The sequence below is a fragment of the Triticum aestivum genome, chromosome 3A, assembly GCF_018294505.1.
Source record: "Triticum aestivum cultivar Chinese Spring chromosome 3A, IWGSC CS RefSeq v2.1, whole genome shotgun sequence".
Lineage (NCBI taxonomy): Eukaryota > Viridiplantae > Streptophyta > Magnoliopsida > Poales > Poaceae > Triticum > Triticum aestivum.
In genome coordinates, this window is record NC_057800.1 from 740,450,213 (window position 1) to 740,474,917 (window position 24,705).

At 46.2% G+C, this 24,705-nt stretch overlaps 1 pseudogene; it reads right to left on the bottom strand.

Moving 5' to 3' along the window:
* Window positions 1-11,039: 11,039 nt before the first annotated feature.
* Window positions 11,040-24,705, bottom strand: part of LOC123059630 (wall-associated receptor kinase-like 6) — a 19,450-nt pseudogene continuing 5,784 nt past the window's right edge.

Below are 24,705 nucleotides of genomic sequence, written 5' to 3' on the forward strand. Positions count from 1 at the left end.
TGGTGGAATGGTATGGAATGAAAATTGTTCAAATTGGTGTTTGCTTTTCTGGTATCATACGCAACATTGATAATATGTTCCTGAGCTTTCTTTTCTAATTCCAAAATAACATTTTCTTTGTCTTTTCATCATCGAGGAAAACAAGTCAGGTGCCTCCACCAAAGTGAAAACATCCCTCGATTCTCCTATCTCGCCTCGCCCGGCATACATGAAGATCACACTGTTCTAGACATTCACATCAGATTATCAGAACCATATCCAGTTTTGAGGATCGTTGCTTACATGGATTAGCCAATTGAACCTTCCTGAATTCTTCTAAGCTCGCCATGGCTGCCGCCTGGAATCAGGCGCCCTTCTTCCCGGCCTTGGCCATGGGCCCGCTGGTGCCACCAGCGTCAGCCGCCACCCTCTTCAACTACCCGCCGAGCACTGGATTCCACCGCTCGTCTTCCCAGCGTGAGCCCCGCTGCCCACTGCCGCCCGTCTTCTCGGCCGTGAGCCGTGCACCCGCCGCCCGTCAGCCGATTCAGGATGAGGCGAGGGAGAGGACCAGCCGGCGGCGCGGATCTAGGAGAGGACCGGCCGGCGGCTTGGATCAGGAGGGATGGATCGAGGGGGCTTCGTGCAAGTGGAGTACGACGTGCGAGATAGAGAGGGACGAGCGCTGAGCACGGTTCCGCGTGGTCCGCTCGATTTGGAGAAACCGCTCGGTTCCGGATCTCAGCGGAATATTCGCTCGATGGGAACGAGTGGGTTCCGTCCCAGTTACCAACTGAACGCTAGAACGTGGCCGAGGAACGAGTCCGACCCATTATATTCCGGTTGGTTCCTAAAACCAAACACATCCTAAGTGCTGCAGATATGATCACAGGGAATGTTTGATGCAAACATTAGTGTGAAAGCATGGATAAAAGGAAAGGTTGTTTTCTTCGGTCATAGTGTTGTGAAACAATAGTAGAAGAGGAGACCTTCACATATATACAATAAGCGATGGTAAACCGCTCTTGACTATACAGACAACAATAAAATCTAAAGATCGTAAACTACATCATAGACTACTTTTCACCATAGAGGCAGCAAGGGAGGACTAAAGTCTATACATATCTTGCTGGGAGTAGTCCAAAATGGGAAAGATGCTGGTCTGATAGATATGAAACAAAAGGTGGTTGTTGCGGTAACCGATGAAGCACGCTATCCAGGATACATTCAGCAAAGTTTACCAGAAATTGTTGCTGGTTGCTTCAAGGCGCTGCTCAAACTTCATAGCAATGTAGCGTAGCCTTTGCGTCAGTCCTTCGATGCTTGCAAGAGCTGTTTTCATAACTCCTTTGGTGTTGTCCTGACCTTTCAGGTGGCAAGCAGCTGTTGTGTTTTCTATCTGGGTAGAATATGAGTTCATGTACCTGACAGCGTAGTAGCATGTTTTGTGCAGCTTCTTGATTGCCTCATTCGATGAAGTCAACCATTTGACCAGGTGCGTCACTTGATTTTCTAGCCTCTTGACATGGGTGTAGTGGTAGCCTCTCATTTCTTTGCCATATGCATTCTCCATGAATCTAATAGCCTCCATAGCAGCACTGACTTCTGCATCTTCATAGCTATCTAAGATTGCACCTGGTATAGAACTCGGGACAAGTGAACCATCTAGCAATTCCAAAGTAGAAATGAAAGTCACTGTCACACGATTCTTTCCGCCTGGGTATATTTTGTGCTGGTAAGTTGCAGGGGGCAGCTTTAGAGCTTGCAGCATGAGGCCAAAGATGTGAGCATAAGGAATCACTATCAGGTAGTCATTATCCTGTAGGGACAAAGCGAGGGTAAATTTTCTTTCTCACAAAATAATAGCTGAACCAATAGATGAGAAGTGCTAAAAGCTGCTAGCCTAATTAACCTAATAGCGGAACATTAAGCCCTCAATTTAGCAAATAATTGAAGATTTACCGCAACCATATAGATCTAATAGCAGCAGTCTTAACCAATGACAATAAATAAACTACCACTATTTTCTCCCGTAAATAAACTGCAAATAATTAACATAAGCATTAAATCGGTCACCCTAATTAACTTAATAGGTTAACACTTATCTCTCTCTAATGAAATAAATAACATCATGCATCACCGCAAGACAGTATAAATTTCACTCAAAATCTAATCAAAACTGCATCTTGTGCCATTTATGACACTTGGATCAACATTTAAGGGAATAACAATAGATCATTGTCAAGTGGGAATGTTTTACTGAATTTCAACTTATATGATAAAATTATTAGGCAAGCTTTGAAAATAAGTTTATAAGCTTTCAGAATCCTATCCGCAAACACATGACAGTTCCCTTGGAGGTATATACTTATTTCTCCATATGTCATTATTTCAAGACAAAGCATGTTATTCACACCCACTTAGAATCATAATTTCCAGTAAACTTTCCATACAGCAATATCAATAAAAAGGCTTCTGTTCTTTACCTTTGATAGAAGAGGCAACTGGCTGAGGCTGCCCTAGCATGAGGTCAAACTGTCGATTGCAGAGCTGAAGCGCTATTGAAAGTAATTACATCACCTGCTCGATGTACAAAATAACCATTATATCATATATCATATTTTACGGTTAAAACTGCAAAAGGAGTAGAGAACGGCAAAAGGGAACTACACAATTTAGTCAACAAACTAAGTTTAGAGGCGCAAATGTATGATGGAGCGCACGAATTCCTTTCGCTGGTCTCCGTGTGAATTACGTAGCCTGACAACTAAATTTCAAATCATGGCATGATGGCAAGCAAGGAAAAGGTGCCAATTCACCACCACTACCAAATTCCTCCACATCCAGCTAACTTTTATGGCTTCATGCCAACATTGGCCAACTCCTTTAACATGTAGTAGAAACAAATGATTTAATTTATATCATACAGTAAAATCTTCCCTCAAGTCTGAAAGTACCACAGACCCTGATGTAAGGAGCAGAATAAATTTAAACCATCAGGCGCATTTGTTTCTAAAACCAGGGCCAACCTCTCAAATCTCTATATGGTGTTCTTGTCCCCGAGAAATAGAAAAGCGAGTTATATACAAGGAAAATGTACCAAAAGCAAGGTGAGTTAGTTGTTTCAAACATGCAGTCCTTGCTAAACATTTAGCCGAAAGAAGTAGAATAACTAACCCATCACTAACGCTTAAGTACAGTATCTGATTTTTTTTCTGGCCATGCAAACATGTAAATATTTGGCAGATATGTAGACTAAAGTGTCAACTAAAAAACACTGACCGCAATTGGAAGAAACATAATCAGTCTAGAATAAGCATTTGTAGCTAGATAAATTACTTATTTCAAGTTGACTGCTATTTCTTTTAGGAAGCAAATCATGGCAGGAAGTCAACTATAAAATGGCAAGAAGATGATTGTCCAACAGTTTTTCCTCTGGTTGATTTCGGGTAAAACAGAGAGGCCATACCAGCTGCACTTCCTCATTTGTAAATTCCCGACGCTTGTTCTTGTTTTGATTCATTTAGGCTGGCTATCTTCTTGCTGCTTGAACCACAAGTTCTTTTATCTTTCTTGAGACCTCTACATAGATAGAGGAAAATCAAGAAGATGAAAATTCCATTCAAGATCAAAATATCGACCTTCACTATCACCTCCAGCTCATACAAAATTAGCGACATCAAGAGACAACAAATTATAAATCAAATTAAATATTTGCACAATTCAAATATCTGCACAGAAATCTACAAGCAAACAAACAACCCCATGGATCTTTCATTGTACAAAGGCATCTCAATATACACTCAGAGCTTAATAATAGAAACGAGGCATAGTTATTTTAGTCTGCCAAGCATTTTGTGCCTACCGCAATCATGAAGTATACTGTGTAACTAACCTAATCGTTTTCTCATTGTTACCCAAGAAGGAAGAACTACCTAAATAACTGAGAGGAGGGCAGTGAGGAGGATGGCTTGGGTACTGATTCAAACTAACAACCGATAGATCGGGTTTCACATTAACATAAAACAACATCACATTTATCATCAAGTGCTAAGCTATCATCATTCAAATGCATGTAATTTCTGGTTTTACGTGGACATACCGAACGAAGCAATGGGAAAACATAGAGATTAGAATAGCAGTCCATGTAGCAGACAAAGTCAAAATAGCAACAATTTCGATCGCTTCTAGGACTATTAGCAGTGGGCCATGCACTTGCAGGTCCCGTTGCCATTAAAATGGAATCAGGTTACCCCCATGGTAGCACATTTAAAAGGTGCCGAAATCTAAACAGAAATAGAATAGCCAGGAAAACAGATCAAGTTACTCAATGGCCGCACGCACACGCATCAAAAGGTGCGGAAACCTAAACAGAAACATAAACATATATTAACCGAATTGATCAAACCTAGCTATCCGATCCAGGCCAACCAATGGCATCACATATATATCGACCGAAATGCATTGGGCCATTGCAAATCTGAATGGAGGATCAATACACAAGTTTATGATTATGGATAGGTTCGCGTTGTTTAGAGATGCGGGTTGCAGGCTATATCCATGCCAAGACAGTACCTTGTATGTATAGGACTGAAGGATAATATTTTGAAGAATCTGAATCTAACTTCCATTTAACAGAAATTATAGCATCTATACTGTGTAGAGGGTTCAGATATATATTTGTTCACCAAGCTTCTTTATTATGTCCATCTCTTTTTCTAGTTGCAATATAACACAAGGAGGCATTGTTAGTCCGAAACCAGACTGTACGCGAATTTGGGCGCATTAATTTCACAAGCCAGGGAAATAATGTACTTCCCAAGACATACCATAGCTTATTCCTCTTATTTCTTTCTCAGACATGCACACATCAAATTAGAGGAATTTTAGGGAAATAAATGAAAGCTTGATGCGGGACAGGAATGGGCAAGCATATGGGAAACGAGCACTTGCAAGCATATTCTTACTTTATGAGCACCGCTAACAAGCCCTGGAGGCTCGGGGTGACATGAGGCGCCGCATCTGGTCGATCACAATGACCATCTGAATGTCGAACACCATTTCAGCTTCCTCTGCTCTAACCCAGTGGTCTGGCAGCATCGGATGCCACCAAAGCTGATCCCTGCATACCAGGACACCAAAATTATAATATGAAAGATAGCATAGGAAGAGCAAAAAAATTTGTTTAGTCATCCCACAAAGCTACTAAATTCCTTGGCTCAGTTAAGGTGCTTTTCAACACCATCACGGAACCGGGAGTAAACTGCGCACATCTCAGCAGCTGCCACACACTGGTGCCAGACACGCGACAACAGCGGCGAGGAGGCCGGCGGCATACTCGGACGTTCAAAGCTGTTCAAAGCTCCTCAGGTTGTCTATCTATCTCAAATTCCTCTCTCTTTTACCAAAAGTTAGACACGGTCGAAAACTCAAAGAAACAAAATTCTTCTGGTTGTGTATCTCTCAGATTCCTCTCTATTTTCTTTAAAATTAGATGCAGTGGAGACGGAAAAGAAATTAACTTTGTGCACTATTTATACACACTGGGAGGAGAAAATATATGGAAGAAGTAAAACCAATTAGAGTAGTATCTAGGTTTATAAATATGCAAAATTGTCGAGCATGAATTTCCCTTTTACACTTCGTCTAGCAGATTATGTATATAACAAATCAAACAGTAAATATGTGAGCTCAATGTCGCTTGTTGGCAAGTAAACAGAAGGCAACCAAAACTGAAGATATACATGTTCTAGACAGGACAATGGTTGCTTCTGTTTGTTGCTGGCCCTCTTCTGTCCAAGGCTACCAATCGTATGGTCAGCAACTAAAACAACCATGAATTAAGAAATTAATTAACTGTAATTAACAAAAATAGACTTCACATGTGAATCCAAAATGGCAATGAACACGAACCCTAACGGTGCATCACCAGAAAATAATGTTAGGAAGGATGGACGTTTCGGGAGTTACCGGTCTGGCGCCTTAGGAGGAGGCTACCTTCCGGAGTCCGTCCTCTTGGTGATGAAGCTGACGCCGATGAAGCTGAGAATGAAATTCTGTCCAACATAGTACAACCTCCTTTAATATTTTTATAGGATTCGATATAGAAGAGGAATTCAGACAAATTATATGTGTATAAGCATCCACAGAAACATATCTACAACTATCATGTTGAAAGTTTATTTTAATTCAACCTCTAACAGGCCGTAAACTGGCAAATGAAAAAACTGCGCTCAGGATAATAACTTCCTGGACAGCACATTAAATTGATGGCTGCTCTGAAACTGCCTGGCCAAAAAGCACAAACAAATACTCTTTGGAAAGCTTGAGACCTACACTACAACTTATATTTGGAGACTTGAAATTATGGACTGATCAGCCCAGAATTGGCCCAAACATCACTATCCAAAAACACCAATTCCTCTAACTAAACCAAACTATTCCTCTAATTATGTACAGCAGGGGCAGCAGTGCTAAATGCTTTCTTCTCTACAGATTCTTATAGCAACATAGAAATAAGTGCCTTTCATTGAGCTTTTCAATTCAGCACACATGAGCAATTAACTTTCAAAATCCTAGAATAATAGAGGCATAGGTAAGAAACACCAACCTGCAATAGATGTTGCATAGAGAACTTTTCAGTTCAGCACACATGAGTATTTAACTTGCAAAATCCTAGAATAATACATGCATAGGTAGCTGCAGTGAGAAGGAGAGGAGCACCAACCTGCAATGATGTTGGATAGAGAAAATAAACTCTCAGCAGGAGCATATCCGCAAGCCAAACGGGAATAACTAAAAGTAGCAATGTGTGAAACATAACAGAGAAAGTCCAATCACTAAGTTTCATAAGAACACCGACGACAAAGGAATATTGTGAGAGATTGATCTTGGCTTACCTTCTGCCAAGGAAGACGTCGACGGCACCGTCGACGACCGCTTCGCCAGCAGTGCACCAGCACCGCGCCTGCTTCAGCAGCTGCTCCTCTCATCCCCGGCGGCGCCACAAAGAGAAAAAATGAAAAAGAGAAATCAGGAGAAGAAGCAGAGCAACGAAGAGGAGAAGAGGCAGCAATGGTGAAATAATGAAACGGGAGATGTGGAGATGCAGCCCGCACAGGAGCATGGTGGCTAGTTTTACCTCATACTCTTATCCCTTGGTCAGGCAGCGCTCGATCCAGAAGCACGGCACGCAGCGGCAACGGAGTTCTTCACCAATCCTCGCCTCCCTCTCTCTCCTGCAGATCGAATCCAGCACCGCCGCCGTCGCCGGCCAGCTCATGGAGTCCAGCCACCGCCGCCCCAGATGTTGGTTGCTGCTCCTCTCCTTTCCCCTCCTCCTCTGCCGTCGCCCCAGATGCCGAGTACCGATCGAGGCCGCACTCCTCGGCTCGAGGTCCTCAGGCTGAGGCCGGATCAAGGCCATGCTCGTCGAGGCCGGCCAGGCGGGGGAGCCCGTCCCGCGCGAACCTAGAGCTGGCGGTGGAGACGGGTTCGCCCTCGAAGCGCTTGGCCACGGAAGCCTGCGCCCGAGCGATGGGAAGGCCAGGAGGAGGAAGAGGCGAGGCGGTGGAGGAGTAGCAGTCGGCGGCGGGGCTCCTAGGGCGCAGGAGGAGGAGGTGGGAGGGAGTGGCGGCGGACGAAGGAGGGAGGAGCGAGGGGCGCGGACGAGGGAGGGAGGAGCGAGGGGCGCGGGGCTGTGGATTGGGGCTAGGGTTCGATGCGGTGCGGTGTTTTTTTCCTTCGCGTGGTGTGCTGCATCCCCACGCGCGGCGTGGTGCGGTGGTCTTTTTTCCCTCGCGTGGTACCGTGCGCTCGAGGCCTTCGTTGTGACTACCACTCTAGGAGGCTTTATATGTTAGATGTGAACGTATATGAGGAAAAAGATTCTCTATTGCATGGTCCTGATAGAGAGTACCGTGGAGCTCAAGCTACACAAATCTACTCTCCTATCTTAATTTGAACGATTGTGCAGAGATCTTTTGTATCTCCCTGTTATATAATATGCTTCGACTATGTAGAAGTCATATTGAGATTGCAAGAATACGATGCATCCAATTTTCATGCTTCATTTGTCTCATACATGTGTTTATTCATAATGCACAGTCAGGTTCATACACACGATAGTTATGCTTCTTCTCTATGTGCGGTTTGGTTTGTTACTTCACACTTATGCTTCTACATTATGTGCAGTTGGCTTCATTTTCATGCTTCGTATTGTTTCATAGACGTCATGCTTGTATCCAAATCAAACTACTCATGCTTCCTAAATTTTGACAGGGCTAACTTGAGATGATGATCGTGCTTTACCGTCTGTGTGCATGCCACGATCATCGATGTTGGTCATGGAGTCCAACGTGAGATCAAGCATCTCAATGACCAATGTTTTGTCATCATTTGGAAGCAACCTAGCAAGCCACACAATCGGTTCTCTAATTAAGGTCAAGGGTGTCGTCCCCTCGATGGTGTGGTCCTCGCTGCTCCTCACCGGATTCTCGTGGCTCGTGATGTCAATACTCACAGATTTGTGAAACAAAAGGAAGTCATCGAGGCTTGGTCGGAAGCGGTGGATGGAGCAGAGGACTATGAATTATGTAGCATGGTTTGTAGTGTTGTAAGCATGATTTTCATATGATGAAAGCAATTTGAGCACATTTGTATTCCTTGGAATCAGATTCCTAATATGCTTAAAGCATGTGTTATGACTTATGCGTACATGTGATAATAGTTCTTTTTTATAGAAAGGAGATTGTATTTGGGTAGAGCAATCCTCTAGTTGGTTGATTCAGATTTTGTGTACAGTAGAAATATTGTCCGAAACATAAGTTCCATTTTGGAAGCATATTTGGGTAGAGCAATCCCCTTTTGGAAGCAAATTTTCCATTCGGTGTACAGATATGATAGTAATTTTGGGACGGAAGTAGTAGTTGTTATACTTTCTACTCGTAATATGTTTCAACTGCCTATTAATATTGCATCCAATATTGCTCTTGTTTGCTTCCTGCGAACAAGAATGATACATTGTACATTGTACTGAATATAGTTTTTGGTACAACATTAGTGCATTATAAGCAGGAATGGCATGTGAGCAAGCATGTGACCTTTTTATTCTACCGAAGCATCAAAAATCTTTATTAAACATGTGAGGAAGCATGTGCCATCTGTGATCCTTTGGTACTGAAGCATCGAATGACAAAGTAGGCGAGCATTATACGTACGTTATGCATGAAGCAACTAAGTGCCACATATAATTTGTTAATATCCATGGTAATATCGTTGACACTGGAAAATGTTTCAAACAAGTTTGCATTATATTTCCATGAAACAACAAAAATATTTCCATGGATCAGAAAAAGTTTGCATTATTTGAGATCCGATATGATGCTTCCATGATGTGTGAGAAATGTTGCATAAATCTACCTACCATGTTTTGTTCGAATGGGGGAAATGCTTTCGTCAAAACAGAAATAAACCAGGGATCAGTTCCCTAAAAATTTGGAAAATTTTATTATTCTATCATACATGCTATAAAGAGATGGAAGCATATTCTGGCATACTCTGGACACTAACTAGATCGAAGCAATTGGCAGTTGGCGTGGAAGCAAAATTATACAGAGACCAAAGCAAATAATTTCTAACGGAAATATTAACGCCCACACGTGTGGGCGTTTGCATTTCCCCCACATGCGTGGATCCGCGTCCGTTTGTGAGCGCACGAATCTTGGCATGTTTCTAGTGCCACGTAAGACTGGCCTGATGTGTGGGCGTTCAGCCGGTCGCCCACACGGCCGTTTCACCACACAGGAGGGGCTGGTGTGTGGGCGTTCAGCAGTTCACCCACACGCCACTTTGCACGCACACACAAGGGCTAGTGTGTGGGCATTTGCCATCTTGCCCACACGTCTGTCTCCTCTCCCACACCCAAGCTGCTAGTTGCCATGTGTTTTGCAGTGCACATGGCAACTGCCCCTAGTGTGCTTTTATAAGCAGGTGGCAACTCTCTTTTTTTACCCGAGTTTGCCATGTGTTTTGCAGGGTACACGACAACTGCCTAATGTGCACGTAAGCAGATGGCAACTCTCTTTTACCAAGTTGCCATATGTTTTTGCATGGTATATGGCAACTGTCCTAACGTGCATGTACATGGCAACTGCCCTAATGTGCACGTAAGCAGATGGCAACTCTTCCTTTTTACATGGCAACTGCCCTAGCATGCTTGTGAGCACATGGCAACTCTCTCAACTGCCTAGTGTTAGTATGTGGCAACTCCTAAAGTTATGAAATCATGGCAACTACATTAGATCAGACCATACATGGCAACTGCAGTTGAGCAACCATGGCAACTGCAGTTGTCCGACATGGCAACCGTAGTTCAGCGACATGGCAACTTCAGTTAAACAAACATGGACGAGGGTCTGGACCATGGCAACTGCGGACGCGCGGTGACCGTCACGCGTGGCATGCGGGACCAGCAGGTACGAGGCCTGACATACGGGTGTGTGGGTGTTATCAACTTCGCCCACACGCACGCGTGCGAGATGGGTCGGGAGGGAAAAAAGAGGCATGTGGGCGCTAGTTGTTTTGCCCACACGTAGGTGTGTGGGCTGTTTCTCTTATACACCACACAAAATGTGTGGGCGGACTCCCTAACGCCCACACGTGTGGAACTTATCGGCCTCCATTTCTAATTCAGAAGATCATATCTAGTACTACAAGGCAACTAAAGTTTCACCGGAAATAAGGTTCCTCGCGGTTGGAAACTAGTCTTTTTATAGAAGCAAATTGCATGCATGGAAGCACATAGTATGGCGCCTAATTAATGCCAATTAATATGATATCCGTGATTAGTAATACTAGTAGGAAACAAATTAATCATAGTTATTGCAAAATCCGCATGCAACTAAACTAACGGATGCACTTTTCAAGGAAGCAATCCAACTAATCACGCGTGGGGCTATACTACCAGATCTGGTGGCCATCATCCGACGGTCCATGACTAGTCTGATACTTGGCAAAGGATCAGTAGTCTGATCCCTAGTGGTCTCCTTTAACATATGCATCTAGCGTGGAAGGCTAGCAGATGCCATGAACTCTACCTCCAAGCTGTAACAGCCTCCGGACTGCACGTCGGCTTTGACGTCCAATATCGTCACAGAAGATTGATGATCGGCTCCAGATCTTCGAGTTAACCAACTTGGTTGTATTTGCTCTTCATTTCTAAGGTTTGCTTGATATGAGTTCACCAACTTTGCTCGTAGGGTCTGCAGTTCGGTCTCCACTTGTTTCATGGTGGGTCTTTCTTCACCACACAGTCTTAAGCATCGCTCTGCAAGAGAGGCGACACCGTTGATCTCTTCCTCGGTTGCCTCCTCCAGGACCTGAGAATTAACAATACCTGTGATTCTCCCCTCATTGAACTCCTGGAGAAAATAATTTGACAAATTCTTAATTGTGCCTGATTCACTTGTAAAAACAGGCTTCTTTCTGAGAAGCAACTCCACTAGTACCATACCAAAACTGTACATGTCGCTCTTCCCGTTCAACTGCCTGGTATGGAAATACTCTGGATCTAAGTACCCAAATGTACCTTGCACATTCATGACAATGTGTGTTTGATTGATCGGAACCAATCTGGATGCGCCAAAATCGGAAACTTTAGCTGTGTAGTTCCCATCCAAGAGTATATTGGAGCACTTCACGTCACGATGGAAGATTGATATTGAAGCTGAAGAGTGGAGATAAGACAGAGCACCTGCTGTTTACAGGGCAATCCTTAAGTAATCACCCCAAGACAAAGAAAGATCATTACTTACATCTGCATGAAGAACTTCAGACAGTGAGCCACTGGATACATAATCATAAACCAGCAGTGGAACCTCGGTTTTGAGACAACATACAAATTGCTTCACAATATTTCTGTGATTTATCTCAGAGAGGACTGCGACCTCATTAATGAACTGACTGATCTCACACTCCTCAATGAACTTAGACTTTTCTATTGCAACAACACGCTGATCGGATAATATGCCTTTGTAAACCATGCCATGACCCCCACGGCCAATGATACGTGTAGGATCAGAGTTATTGGTTGCCTTCTCCAGCTCTTCTAACGAGAAAATCTTTGTATTCTCGTTTGCACTTTTATCAGATGATATCAATCTTTCTAGGAGAAAACCTTGGTTCTTCCGGAAATAGTTCTTGCATCGTCGCTTTTGAACATTTATTTTCCATCTACGAGTGAGAAGCACTACACTGAAGCTCAAAAGTAGAACACCAAAACCACATGGCAGCCCAATAATTACACCTGCAGGCATTAAGCTATTTTAAGTTTCTGTTCTATCTATAAAAAATGTAACAATTATAGTCTTACATAAGAGCAGAGACTGTTGTCTCTTAGTGCACTGCATTTTTAATGGATCATACTCAGTCTTGTGAGGACATTCTGTACAACTAAAGCTTCCGTTGGTATTATGGCAGGTCCCTTTACAATTGCCCGGTTCAAGGCATTCATTAATATCCGAAATTAACAAAATACGGATAAGATGCATAGAAAAATCTACAACACAGAAATCAGAAGATTATACTTCATTTAGTTAACATGAAACAATATCTAAGTACGTGAAGCCTACATGAATGATAAAACAAACTACAAGTAGCAACTGTTTAACGTAACCAGCATAGACTCTATCAACAGAATTGAAGTCTTTAACACTTAGTTTCACACACTTGCTGTTGGTACTCACGCAAGCATATCCAGACCTATTCTGTTGGGCCTGTGAAAAACTTAGATTAGCACTAACCCATTGCACAGAGGAGAATGACCCAGAACAGGAAAAAAGATTAAACTTTCAGATATGATATATCTCCCTAGTAGGTCAGAACGGGTGGCGTTAACGGTCCCTTCGTCAATACTTATGTCAATGAGAGGGTTTTTTCCTCGGACCGAAATTCCAGTTACCGACAAGAAACCGGAAATTTCAGTGATCTCCAAAATAAATCCGGAATTCCCGAGATTTTCCGAAAACCGGCTTTTCCGCCCACTCCCCCCCCCCAAAAAAAACCTTAGTCAATGATGACATGTTTCTCCTCCCCCATGAGGGCAGCTGATAATGTCATATTTGTGCAGTTCAGGAACTTTTTCCGTGCAAAGAACAGAAATTGCACACTAGTGTTACCACACCAACGGGTACAATCAGCCCCTCCTAGGATTTAACTTATACCCTAGTTTGATCAGTGATAGGTTAGCATGTATCAATGCCCAAAATACCTAATAACTGTGCGTTTGGTCGCTAGATCAGGAAAAGAGAAGTCACCTGAGCAACCATCTTAGTGTAGGGATTGCCTTCATAGTAAGCCCTGCACTCGCAGCTGTAGCCATGGTTTCCGTCGATGCACTCGGCATGCTCGCTGATACAAGCATAGTTTGTCCTGTTTTTCTCGGCAGCAATGCAGTTGGATTGGCCAACTATCTGCCACGATAGCGTGAATTTAGTTAGCACATCACTAGTCGTGCTGATTCTATCCCACAGTTGGGAGGTCTTGTTAGCAATAGCAAAGTCGTCCAGATGTACACGACAACATCCAAAGCCATTACAGTCGTGCATAGCTTCCATCTCGGTGATTTCTGGATCTGGGCACACCATGGCACAGATTGACTGGGTGGCATACTCTTTGACAGAGTACACATCCAGGTCGCAGCCGGTGATCTTTAGAGCAATGTCATGAAGATGGAAGGACCTCCCCGGCGGCTTAAAAGACAAGTTGTAGACACTGACACCAGATTTCATGGCGATGGTATGCGCCCAGTTCCCCTCAGGGCTATGCTGGCCTGTTACAACTCGGGATGCCAGAGTTGTTGGGGGCTGGTACGGTCTGCATACGACTAGAAACCCAATCTCTAGTTAGGCCAGAATGCAGGCCCGTACGATCCAGTAGGCCCCACAGGGCGGAAGACTTGCAATAGGCCCACAAAGGCCTGCTTAGAGAGGAGCTCGACACGGTAGTCGCGGCGGGGCTTATAAACCGGTGCGAGCTCCTCTCAACTAGCAAGGTGGGACTAAACATTGTGCACTGCGGGTGGCAGCGCACCACCTTTAGTACCGGTTGGTGGCTCCAACCGGTACTAAAGACCCCCCCCCCTTTAGTACTGGTTGGAGCCACCAACCCGTACTAAAGGAAACCACCTCTTTAGTACCGGTTCGTGGCACGAACCGGTACTAAAGGTTCGCCACGAACCGGTACTAATGAGCGCCGCCCGCCTGGCCATTGGAACTGGCACTAATGGTCACATTTGTGCCGGTTCAATTACAAACCGGGACTAATGAGTTTCATATTAGATCCTTTTTCTACTAGTGAAGATGCCCATCATCGATCTACAGTTCTACACTACACCTTGCACTAGAGAAATTTAGGTCAGGCAGGAGTGGCCTCTCTTGTAGTTGTAGGTACCACTTTCATGACTGCCTTCCTTATATCATATATATACCAATGGTTACGAACATACAGTTGACCCAAGGATGACTGGAACAGGATTCGTGTGGATGTGTGCTCAATATACAATGTGAAGAAGATGACCATGACCTCATACTCCATGCCGCAGAAAGACCTCAGTAAGTCAGTCCAGGGCCAATCTCTGTCTATTCCTAACAAAACCACGTTACACATTTCCCGTGCGGATTTTGTGGGTTTCCAAAGGTCGTTTCCTCTGCACAAAGAGAGGAAACAAATGAACATGCAAACTTGCATCATGTAAATGGCGAACCTCACAAAAAACTCAACTGGTTGGGATTTGGGAATGGCATCTTCAGTCTCCAACTCCACGGATAGCTTGCAACCGAGCTATGTGAATCCATCACCAAGAGCACGGCAGCAGTAAAAATTCAGAACATACAGTAGTTATACCTATCGCCAAGGGTTCATGTGGATGTGGTGTGTGCTTTGGTGACATGTGAGAGCAGATGATGACCCTCATACATCCCCATGTGGATGTGGCAGTGGTTGTTAGCATCAAGCCATGCCCCGTGATGGTGGCGACCGGTGTCAGTGCACGGTCGAGTCCATGGCGGGTGTTTGCGCGTGTGTGTACGTGTGTGTCTAGTCCAGGTCGGTACGCCGGTGTTTGGCCGAGGCGTGCTCGAGTTAGGAGTCGTATGGATAGTTGGCTCAGGTCGTTAGCGAGACTCACGGGATAGGATTGGCGATCTATCGGAGTGCAGCAGCGTGGGCGCGTAGGAGCGCGTCCTGTGCGCAGCAGCACATGTGGATCGTGGCCGGGTGATCCGGAGGAGTTGGGTACGGGGTAGTGCGTGCATCCGTATAAACTCCATTCCCTTGTACTGCTTGTAGTGAGAGTCAGCTATGTAGCCATTAAAAAGATAAGGAAGATTAGGGCGTGCGTGCGCCCACGACGGCCTTCGTGCGCCGGCCCGTAATTTCTTGTGTCTTCTTCTACCTCTAGCCAAGAGTGAGAGAGGGCTGCGGTTCCAACAGTGGTGTACTTGATACAATGCATGTGAAAGAGATGATCATGACCGTGACCTTGTACGCCGTGCCGCAGGAAGACCTCAGCAAGTCACTCCATTAAAGAGGCCGGTATAAAATATGTTCCTGATACACCACGTACGGAGGAAACCAAATGTGAGAGGAACCAAATGAGCTCGCAAAAATTACAGCATGAAAATGGGGGGAACCACACAAGAAACTCACCAGCAGTAGGTAGGACAGGGCATCACGAGAACGTGGGATCGTACCATTCAACCTGTTGTGATTGTTATCCTGCTCGTCAACAACGAAGGCCGGCCAGCAATCTTCAGTCCCCACCTAGTGGGGCAAAATTTCGTGTTTTGACCCTTTTTGCAAACAAAATCGGAATCTGATCCCGGTTCAAAAAAAATCGGGATCTGACCCTTTTGCCTACCGCCGGGCTACACGGCGGTAGGCCTGTGCATGCTACCGCCAAAGGGATCGGCGGTAGCCCACTTATCCATGTTAGCCCCAAGTAAACGGAACCGTCTCCTGCCGTTCACCCTACCGCCAGAGCCCACGGCGGTAGGCTCTGTAATCCTACCGCTGTAGGCTCTGGCGGTAGGAGCTGAAACCTTATAAACCCGCGCGGCCGGCTCGTGGGGCCCATCCACGAACCCGCCCCCATCTTCTTCCCCTAGCCGCGGGGTGGCGCAAGAACAGAGAGCACAAGCTCTCTCTCATCCCCTCCACTCCCCCCTCCGATCTCCTTCGTTTGGGCACCATTTTTGCGGATCGAGATGGCTCCAAAACGGGAAAAGTAAGCTCTCTCAATCCCTCCAATTAGTTCTACTCGAAACGCTTTCAATTTGATGCATTATTTGGTGCAAACAAATCTATCTTTTTACTTTGTTTTTATCCTAGGATTGCTTAGGTTCATTATATATGATGTATATAGTTGAATATAAACTCTAATAACTAGTTGTGGAGATTATGTGTAGTTTTGATATGAACCCTAGTTCATCACGAAGGTAGTTGGAGATTAACATTATTTTTGAACAAGTGGTGATGTGATTGATGTTGGAGGGATTGTAAGTAGTTGCTTACATGTGATTGAAATATGTATATGCATTTTTTGAACAAATGGTCATATGATGGATTTTGATGAATGATGTATATGCAATTTTCTAATTGTTTCAATATACGATAAATGATGAATGTTGGTGAATAATTTATTTACATTGATCATTTATATTGGTTGACTATATGATAAATGATGAATGTTGGTTGAATATGATTCATTTATATTTGGACTTGATATGTTCATGTTTGTTCAAAATGATACAAGTTGGTTGAAAATGACATCATTTCTAATTGTTTAATTGTTATAGGCGGCCACCCCTTGCGCCAGAAATCGGCGTGAAGTACACGATGCTTGATCATGCTTTCGACAACGGTCACCGCGCCTGTTTTATGGAGAACGGAGTGGTAATGTCTATCATCAATTTGATGTATTGTTTATTATGACAAAATTAGTTACTAACAATTCCGTTTACATTCTAACAGATGCTCCCCCATTGCGGATGAGGGGCCACACGAAGGCTGTGCAGATGCAGTACGACGAGCGCTACACTCTGTATTTCAGGAGAGCACGGATGTTGGGTTTCGTTCTTCAGTTCAAAAGGCAGCCGCCGATGCTCGTGCACTCGGCTCTTACGGCATTGATCGACCGGTGGCGCCCCGAGAGGCACAGTTTCCATCTCACTTGTGGTGAGATGATAGTGACTCTCGAGGACTTCAGCATGATCACGGCCCTGCCCATCGAGGGCCATGCTCTGACTGGGCGAGTGGAGAGGGCCAACTGGCAGGAGAGGGTGATCGCCCTGATCGGCGACTGCCCTCCCATGAAGGGGAACAGAACATCCGGTGTGCGGCTCAAGTGGCTCCTGGAGAACCGGTCCGTTTGCCCGCAAGATGCCGATCAGCGGACCGTGGAGCAGTACGCGAGGGCCTATTTGTGGTACCTTCTGACGGAGGTCGCTTTCCAGACTGCTCGGGGGATTGCGCCCTATGGATGTATCTCGGATTCCTGGAGGACTGGGATGCGGGGTACAGCTGGGGGTCCGCCGGCCTAGCTTACCTATACCGCTCGGTAAGATAAATATCTCAATACTCATTTTTCGATCTACGTATGCTGTTTGAGGTTGTGCTATATGATCATGATCACTTCATGTTTGCAGCTGGATGACGTGACGCAGAGGACCGAAGATACCTCTGGCGTGTGTGGATTTGTTTGGGCCCTTTCAATTTGGATGTGGGAGCGGTTACCGGTCGGCCGTCCAGAGAGAGTTCGCTCGCGTGCATGGACGGATTATGGTGAAGAAGGTGATAGTGCTCGCTACCCGACCGTCGCTTACGCCTGGGACAAGGTGAAGGTCTACACGGGCAAGGCCACTACCCTGTATAAGCTCTTCAGCAACGAGTTGGACAACCTATCAGATTTCCAGGTATACCAAGTAGCTTATCAATCGTTCCGCAACTTTCATTCTTCTTAACGATCCTTTTGTTGGTGAACTGGTTTCCGTACCGTGACCGAGAATGGGGGTTCGAGCTCAACTCGATGCGCAAGGAGGATCGGCTTGCCTGGCGGTGCATTGTACCCTTGATATGTGTGTATGCCGTCGAGTGGCACTTACCACAGCGTGTGGCCACACAGTTTGGGATCTTGCAACATACCCCACCGGGTAAACCCACAGACACCGGCGGCTCCGACCTTCACTGGTGAGGACATTGTTCTTTACTTGATGTGTTTTCGTTTATGTTTGACGTTGTCATGACGTCCGTTGCTTCCTATGCCTTGCAGGAAGAGTAGAAAGAATTGTCAGTCCATCACAGACTGGGGGCACGAGCACCAGGAGTACGTGAAAATGTGGGACGAGAGAAGTTATCGCAAAGACAGCGAGAGGAGAGTGGTTCACTGGGACACCTACCATGAACGCCACATGAAGTGGTATGACGATGGTGTCAAGTACCATGTACGCCTGAGGCCGCAGTGGACGGATGACGATATCTCCGAATTGGAGGAGGATGACAGCGAGGACGAAGCTTACCGTGGCCGGCTCAGAGATCTCGAAGGTGATTTCAGAGAGTATGCACCCCTGATGAACAGAGTGGTAAGTGGTGTTCTCATTTGTTTTGAGCCATGAGCGATTTTGAGCCTTTAACATATTGGTTACATGTGCAGGCTTCAGAGCTCAACAGAAGTATTATCGATGGCTTGAACGCGCTTTCGTATGAAGCCGGAACCGTGGAATCCAACACCAAAATGAGGGATACAATGAAGGTAACATCGAGCTCCTTAGCCATGTTATACTAATGCAGAAGCTTGAGTTGATCCTTATTATGTTTTTGGTTGTTCACTATTGCAGAAGTTCATCACCCGTTGTCGTAAGATAGTGGGTATGCTTGGGTGCGCTCACGCGGCCAACGTCCATGATCCTGCTCATGAAGGGTCCATGCGTGCCATTGCTTCATCAAGCCACGCCGGCGGAGCTTCCTCTACTCATGTTGCCTCGTCATCCCGCGTTGTTGAGCAGCAAGAGGAAGAAGAAACAGAGGACGACGAAGAAGAGGAGGAGGAGGACGCAGAAGAAGAGGAGGAGGAGGACGCAGAGGAGTACGATGACAATGACGGGCCTCAACCGACGCAGCCAAGCCAGGGGAAGAGGGTATCTCATCCACACCAGGATATTTTGAGCCCATCCCCGTTTCAGAAACCGGTTCCTCGTCGTCGCATGAAGAAGCCGGACGAAACCCGCTCGAAGAGAAACGACGACCGTACCGCTAAGAGGAGCAGGAGCAAGTGACCACTCGTGTTGGTGATGTCGTTTAGTACAACTAGTTGTGAGCAAAAACTTGTATGCTATGCTAGTGATGTCTATTTGGTACTTTCAAGCTTTGTTGGTGATGTCGAATTGCTACTTTCAAACTATGTTCAAACTATTTGAAATGTTAATTTGCTATCTACAATGTGTGCGATCATCCTGTTTTGAATTACAAACAATATTTGTTGTGATGTTTATTTATTTTTGATTGATAAGACAAAGAACCAGTTTAGAAGTTAACTGGCACATACCCTACCGCCGAATGGGACGGCGGTAGGTGTAGACATCCTACCGCCAGGAACTTTGGCGGTAGGTTGTGGTACCCTACCGCCAATGGGTCACGGTTTCTTCGTCACAGAACAGAAGGCATGTGTGTAGGACCCTACCGCCAAGGCACGTGGCGATAGGTTGGGGTACCCTACCGCCGGCGGAAACGCCATCTTCATCACAGTATCGAAGGCACAGCCTACGGCACTACCGCCGGGCCTTCTGGCGGTAGCCTTAGCTGGACTACCGCCACGTCCTGTGGCGGTACGACCGTTACGCTGCGTGGCCTCACAAAACGGGGTTGACGACGGCCGCCGTTAACCTACCGCCGCTCCCCGTGGCGGTAGCCTGTACAAGCCTACCGCCATGATCTACGGCGGTAGCGAAAGGGTCAAATCTCAAAAAAGTTTGAACCGGGGTCAGATACCGATTTTGTTTGCAAAAAGGGTCAAAACACGAAATTTGGCCACCTAGTGGTGGCAACCTAACTCATATGGCTTCCAACCGAGCTAGGTAACAGTAACTGAATCCATCACCAACATTAGCTAGTGTCACTTAACCTGCGGCCAAGGGAACCACAAATTAAAAAAAAATCTAGCCATTGACAATGAATTTCTAGGTACAGAAGCAAGCAAACCAGTAGCTCCAATTTATAGATAGCTAACTTAGCTAATTAACAGTAACTTAGCTAGGCCATCTCGTACAAGAGTTGAAATACTTTGTCTTTGAATAGCGGGAGCTCATTCTCATGAAGGTTGATAGAAGTCAGAATAGGGTTGCAGATTTCCTAGCTAAATTTTCGCGCTCGGAGCATATAACCGACTTGTGGTTACAGGATGCCCCCGAGAATCTCCTAAGCCTTTTTGCTATGGATTGTAAAACTATTCGTTAATCAATAATGCTCTCAATCTTTACACACAAAAAAAACAGTAACTGAACTCCTTCCCCACTTTTAGTTGGTGTTTGCTTAAGCTCCAACCGGGAGCACAGAGTAAACATTCTGGTTGCTGGAGATAAACTACAGAAACTGAATGTGATAGTGCACGTCTATTCCAGATGATGATACAGATGTGTACCTGGATGTGGCAGTGGTGTGCTTCATACAATGTGAAGGAGATGACCATGACTGTGACCCAGTACGCGGTGCCGCAGGAAGAGCTCAGCAGGCCAGGGACAAGAAACGTTCCGCTCGATAGGCCCCCGCGTCGCCCCCCGCTCGTGCGACTCGGGTGGCTCCCCAACCCTAGCCTCCGCCGGGGCCTAGCTCATCTTCCTCCCTTCCTCCCGCCGCTGCCGGAGGACGCCGCTGGTTTGCGCCCGGAAGACGATGGCGGTGACGGGGGCCCTTCCTCCCTCCCGCGTCTCAGGGGTGGCGGGGCCCCAACATGCGTGGAGGTGTGGCCGATCTAGAAGTGACGGTGATGACTTCAACGGCGGCGGCGGTCGGCCCGGCCTCGGGCAACGGGCGGCTCCTTGCGGCAGCTGGCCTGGATCGGGCGGCGGCGCGATGCGGTCTTCGGCAGTATGTCATCTGGCCTTAGATCGGCGACGGCGTCGAGGGCCTGGTGGACTGCATGGCGACACCTCTGGCAGATCTGTTTTGGCCGGTGTAGCTAGTGGTGGTGGTCATCTTCTTCGTCGGAGGTGGCCGGCCAGAGGCTTGGTGATCGGATCTCGAGATCCATCATCTAGTCCCGGCTGCGAGTTGGGGAGACATGGTTACCGGTGAAAACCGAGCCGACGGCAGACGATGGCAGCGTTCTACGCCGTTACCTTGATGAAGGCATCGTCGCATAACTACTGTCGACCCACTTGTGTTGTTCCGGAGGAAACCCTAGGTTCTGGTGTTCCAGATCGGACGATGGCGGCACTGCGGTGTCGTTTCTCTCTTGGGAGCATCGTTTGTGGAGCAGCGCTGAAAGCAGAGGCAGGAGGTGGAGTGGCTTCATCTTACACGGAGTTTCGATGGAGATGTCAAGTCATGCCTGACCGACAGGTGCTACGCTTTGTCATGCCTAGTCGGCAGGTGCTACGCATGACAGATCTTCCAAAAACTTTAAGTTGTGTCGGTTGGTGCTACTTGACAGCATGGTGCTGAGGTGTATCAGTGGTGACCGCGACGTGCTAAGCTGTTTGCCGCAGGGAGGAGGTGCCGTTGGGCGCCGTGGTGGCGTCGACGATAGCTGGACCGAGCAAAGTTGATGCATCAGTACAGTTCTGAAGATGGAGCGGTGGCAGTTGGCGGCGCGGCCTCTGAGAGCATGCCGGACCGGTGAGTGAACCATACCCGGCAGGCGTCCTGGATGGGAGCTCATGTCTTAGATGTTAGGTTTGGCTACGAGGTCTGTTTGGTATTAGGCCCACACTATCAGCATCCCTTCATCAATTGGATAGGAGTAGCAACAGATGTTGCGTAGATGGTGGCTTTAATCTTACTGTTGTATTACTTTGTCAGGTGTTGTGTGAACAATTAATAAAATGGCTGCATGCATCATCCAAATGCAGAGGCCGGGGGTCTTCCTTTTTTTATGAAAAGGAAGAGCTCAACAAGTCAGTCCGTTAAAGGGGCTAGTCTAAAGTCTGCTCCTGGTAAACCACGTTACACATTTCGCTTGTGGATTTTCTCGGTTTCCAAAGGTTTGCTCTATGCAAGAAAGGCATTACCAACATAGAGATGAATCAAAGCTCATGAAAAACATAGAGAGGGAACAGATGGGCACACAATTTACAGCATGAAAATGGAGAACTACACAAGAAAGCCACCAGCAGCAGTAAGGCATCAGTAGAATGCGGAGTCGTACCATGCAACCAGTTGGGAGTGCCACCTTGCTCGTCAACAATGGAAGCCGGTTAGCAATCTTCAGTCCCCACCTGTTGGAGACAGCCTAACTGAAGTGTCTTCCAGCCGAGCAAGGTGACAGTTACTGATGCGCCCATTTAACCAGTGGTAAATTTGACAATTTTGACCTATGGATGAAATCATTTCACAAAAAGCATTGCTTCTAAAAAAAGTTCACTCAGCTGACCTTTTTGAATGGCACCCGACACGAAGGCGCCACACTACACTGTGCAACGCCTGACAGATAGGCGCCACACGCCTGGCCAGCGTCGCATCCCGGACCGCCTAAAAATTACTAAGTCAGTGTGCAGCGCCTGAGAGTTAGACGCCACACTATATAGTGTAGCTCCTAGCCTCTAGTCGTTGCACTAGTGGTTGCCTACAAAATTAAGCAACCACTAGTGCAACGCCTAGAGGCTAGGCGCTACACTGTATAGTGTGACGCCTAGCTCTCAGGTGCTGCACACTACTTAGTAATTTTTGAATCACACGGGTGCGACGCTGGCCAGGCGTGCAACGCCTATCTATCAGGCGTTGCATGGTGTAGTGTGGCGCCTTCATATCGGGCACCACTAAAAAAGGTCAGCTGAGTGAAATTTTTTTAGGGACAATTCATTTTGTGAAATGATTTCATCCACAAGTTAAAATTGTCAAATTTGCCTTAACCAATGGAGAGCAGGGAGTAAAAAAGTATAACTGCTCGGAATAAACTACAGAAGCAAAGTCATCCACAACACAACCAAGGAAATCACGACGTAAAAACAGAATCATATCATACCCACTGGAGATGAATTTATAGATTCATAAGCTAGCAATGCAGTAACACATTTTTTTGAAGGAGTAACACAAGTCTTAGATAAGCTAACTGAACTAAGTAACAGTAACTGTCCGTCTCCAATTTAGCTATTGCTTGCTCAAGCTGCAACCAAGAGCAGAGGATAAACATTGTGATTGCTGGAGATAAACTAGAGACGAAGGGTCATGTACATGACTGATGTTTGCAATGATTATTTTGGAGAATTTCCAAGAATCTGGTGGGTCTGGTTACCTTGTTCGGGCAGTGTTCCAGTGTGGAAAAGGGCCACACATCTGAAGTATGTAAGAAAGAATCTTGAGCGCAAAGCTGATGCCATGTGTCACATCTTGAGTGTAAAAAAGACTTAGAGCGCAAAGCTGATGCGGCGTGTCAGATCAACGTGCACCGGGTCGGGGTGCGAGCATCTTACGAGTGCCAACGTTTGGTTCCCCATCGACGTCGTTTGCTCAGGCTGCAACCATGGAGCACAGCTCGGGTAAAAATTCTGAACACCTGCAGATACAAATTACATACAGTCTATACAGACAGAGAATCGAATAACAGGATACAAATAAACTGAAAAGAACCCGATGCCTGAGATTGCTCTGCTAGGAAATAAACTTGAACTCGATCACGGGATACATACATACGTACGTACGTACATACATACTGTCTATACATACATACATACAGTGATCGTTTTTTCTTTCCTTCCTCGTGGCTGGAACCCTAGCCGCCATCAGGAGAGGCCATCTTTCAGCGCCGTCCTCCGGCGGCTCCCCTCCGCCGGCAACCTCGGTCGTCGGTGGTGAGGGGGGTCGCCGGATCCACGCGTGTGGATCGTTTTTACTTCCTTGTAGTCTAGGTTTTTTGGCTGTTCATCGGCCTGGATTCGGTGGTGACGATGACGGCGCTGAATAAAAATTCTTCAGATCCTTCCTTGTCACTTAAGCCCATGTCAGCCCATTCTTTTCCTCCGCTCATGCGACCTAGGCAGGGAGGCGGCGGTGGCCGATCTACACCTTTCCGGCAAGGGTCCCCTTCTCCCTTCGTTTGTTGCAACGATGATGGGAGGGAGTGGGGATCTCACTGCTTCGTCTTGATGGCAGTAGGGCTAGGAATATTTAGGATCTCACTGCTTCGGCTTGATGGCAGTGGGGATCTCACTGCTTCGGCTTGATGTGGTTGTGCGTGTCAATACTCCAACTCCATTTTCAACCGATGAAAGTCTCCCGATCTCGACCTCATTTAGGGGCTTGTGAGATTTGTGTTCTCCAAGTCGAGTTGGGTCTAGGGCGTCCTAACTCTCCATCATTTTCTTCTCTGTAGCGGCAATTTGCTACGTAGATCACGGTGGACAGCATCTTCTGGTCTACATAAACAACTTATGGGCCACTGCTTCTACAAGCTCCCGAGTTCAATATATTTGCTCCGCTCAAATAGAGGCCGAGAGGCAGCAATGAGCTTTCTCACGATGC